The sequence below is a fragment of the Elephantulus edwardii genome, unplaced genomic scaffold (assembly GCF_000299155.1).
Source record: "Elephantulus edwardii isolate Elephantulus edwardi_28Jun2011 unplaced genomic scaffold, EleEdw1.0 scaffold00312, whole genome shotgun sequence".
In the NCBI taxonomy this organism is placed as follows: Eukaryota; Metazoa; Chordata; class Mammalia; order Macroscelidea; family Macroscelididae; genus Elephantulus; species Elephantulus edwardii.
In genome coordinates, this window is record NW_006400062.1 from 1,069,743 (window position 1) to 1,072,907 (window position 3,165).

The following is a 3,165-nucleotide window of genomic DNA, read 5'->3' on the forward strand; positions in this document are numbered from 1 at the left end:
CGAGGTTGGCACAGGATAGAGCAGGGTTTAGGGCTCTTGTGCATAGTCTCACTATGAGCTGTAAGCAACTCGATGTCACATAACAATGAACAAGAAAAATATTATATCAAGGAGATAAGGTTAGGGTGAAATGTAAGCCTCACTTTACGAGAGGCCTATATAAGTTAATGGAAACTTAACGCACTTATTCTTTTGGGCATTCACTCTCCTGGAACAGAGTAATCTCTGCAACACTGACCTGCATCACACACAGTCACTTGAGTCATTTCCGTGACTGGTTTGAGAGTCTGTAACACCTACCAGCAAACCACAGAAACCAAGGAACTTAGAAAAGTGAGGGAACTTAGAAAAGAAGAAGCAATTTATGTCATTTTGGGACAGAAAATCAAGCATTTTGGACTTTTTTCATTTCTAATTTTTGATAGCATCAACTTCAAATCTTTGAAGAATAGTTTGTAAATGCACTAACCCAAAGGTGATGCCACTCTGATGGTTCTATTTCACCAGATGTTCTGTAGAGAAAGATTGGTCATTCCTTATGATGTAATTTACAGCCTCCTGAAAACCCACTGGAGAATCAACTATAAGTCAGTTCTGTCTCAGTGGCAATAAGATGAGTAAATGTACATTTTTTTCCAATGTGACATTTGAGAGTTATCTGATTAAAACCTTCACATAGGCATTCATTGCCACCAGAAACAGCAAACAGAGAGAGAGAAATGTCCCAATCAGAATAGAGGGGAGCACTTTGTGGGCTGTGTGGACAGCCAGCAATGAGTACAGGCCTTAGCAGTCCATTGTACATGAACACCACCAACTTCAACGGCTTTGTCTGTTCAGGGGCAGTGGGGCGGGTGGGGAGGGGCCTAAGTATGTCTTAGCACCAAGACATGGGGAAGAAAGTTTCCTGGGCAGCGTGTCTTGGTCTCTGTGAGCTCTACAGAGGCTTTATCTGTGCAAGAAGAAATAACGCTTCCCATCCAGTCACAAGAGAGGCCACAGGTGGAAGCAGTCATCTTTGCCTAATCCTAGCAGAAACTGCCCCATATTATCAAACTACAGAACAGGACCAAAAAACATGTCCAGCATAGCTGAGTAAACAAAGAAACCCCAAGTCGCTGCCCTTCTAAGAACAATTGGATGAGAAACTGCTGCAACAAAGAGCAATAGAGTCATCTACATACTAACAGCAGGGAAGATTGTCACTGGGAAACTGAATTAGGGCAACACTTAGAATTTGCAACTCTTATTGATAGCATTACACATATGCAGCAGAAACTGACATAAGCATACCAAGGAGAATATCACAAAATATCAAGGAAGCACCAGGCAGGATCAACCATCACTTAAAAACAAAAGAACCCTCTTCTAAAAAAGGACAGATTACAGACTGAATGAATGCTTCAGAGAGAGGAAGGCAGAAGAAGCTTAGCAAATACCAAACTACAATAGATTCCAAAAGAAAAACATCCTGATGTATCAAAGCAAATTCTCCAAAATCAAACACAAGGATAGAATACTAAAAGTTCTAAAAAAATCAATCATCTACAAACATGAAACAACTAGATTATGCTCTGATTCTCAGCAGAAGCCAGACAACAAAGAAGACAATGGGATACCATTTACAAGGGTCAAAAGAAAACAATTGCCAGTCAAGGATCTTATACTCAACAAAGCTGTCCACAATACTTGAAAGAAAAGTTAGGTCATTTGTAGAAACACACAGATTTAAGGAATTCATGAAAATAAGACCAACAGTATAAGAAATACTGAAGAATATCCTTCACACAGATGGACTAAAGTAGACAGCAATAAAAGAAAAAGGAGCACAGGAAATGACAATGGTAAAAAGTGGACTATCAATAATCATTCCCAATGTCAAAGTTGTCAAGGTACCAGTTAAGCAGAAAAGAGCATCAGAAAGGCTTTTTTTTTAAAAAAAAAAAGTCTACTAATAAGTTGCTTATAAGAAATACATTTTTAAAATTAGAAAAAAGAATAAAAATCAAAAGGTGGAAAAACAATATACCAAGCAAATTTCAATCATGAGAAAGGTACAATGGCAACAGAGCTGTTGTCATATATTGTAGAGTCAGAACCAAACTATAGTTTCAGTGGGTTTTCAGAGGCAGTTAATCGCATTGTCCATCCTTGCAGCCAGCTTTTTGGGTGAATTCCAGCATACTTTAAAAGACAAGCTATCACCACATTGTGTCAAAAAATCTGGGGGACAACCACTTGGCCACTGATTGGAAGAGATTTATATTTGTTCCCATTCCGAAGAAAGGTGACCCAGCAGAATGTGGAAATTATAGAACAGTATCATTGATATCACATGCAAGCAAGATTCAGCTGAAGATTATCCACAAACGACTGGAACAGCACAACAACAGAGAACTGCCAGAAGTGCAGGCTGGTTTTAGAAGGGGTCATGTTACTAGGGCTATTGTAGCTAATGTTAGATGGATCTTAGCTTAAAGCAGGGAGTTCCACAGGAATGTCTATCTGTGTTTCATTGATTATGCAAAGGCGTTTGACTGTGTGGATCATAACAAACTGTGGCTGACTCTGAGAAAAATGGGAGTCCCAGAACACTTGATTGTGCTAATGGGAAAACTGTAACTGGACCAAGAGGCAGTCCTCAGAACAGAGCAAGGAAACACTTCATTGTTCAAAATAGGGGAAGGGTGTACTCCAGGGATGTGTCCTATCTCCACACCTTTTCAACCTGTATGCAGAAGAGATTATCCAGGAAGCTGGGCTGTCTGAGAAAAAGTGTAGCATCAAGATTGGTGGGAGATTCGTCAATAATCTGTATTATGCAGATGACACAGCCCTGCTTGCTGGAACTGAGGAGGACCTGAAGCATTTCCTGCAGAAGGTCTAGGACTTCAACCTTCAATATGTATTGAGGCTCAATATAAAACAAACAAAGATTCTCACCACTGGATCAATTGACCACATCAAGATGGATGGTGAAGAGATTGAGACTGTTCACAGCTTTAATTTGCTTTGTTCCACAGTCAACAGTTTTGGCACCAGCAACCAGGAAATGAAAAGATGTATTATAATGGGAAAGTCTGTTGTTAGGGACCTCTCCATAGTACTGAAGAACAATGGTGTCACTTTGGAGACTAAAGTGTGCCTGATATAGTCCATGGTCTT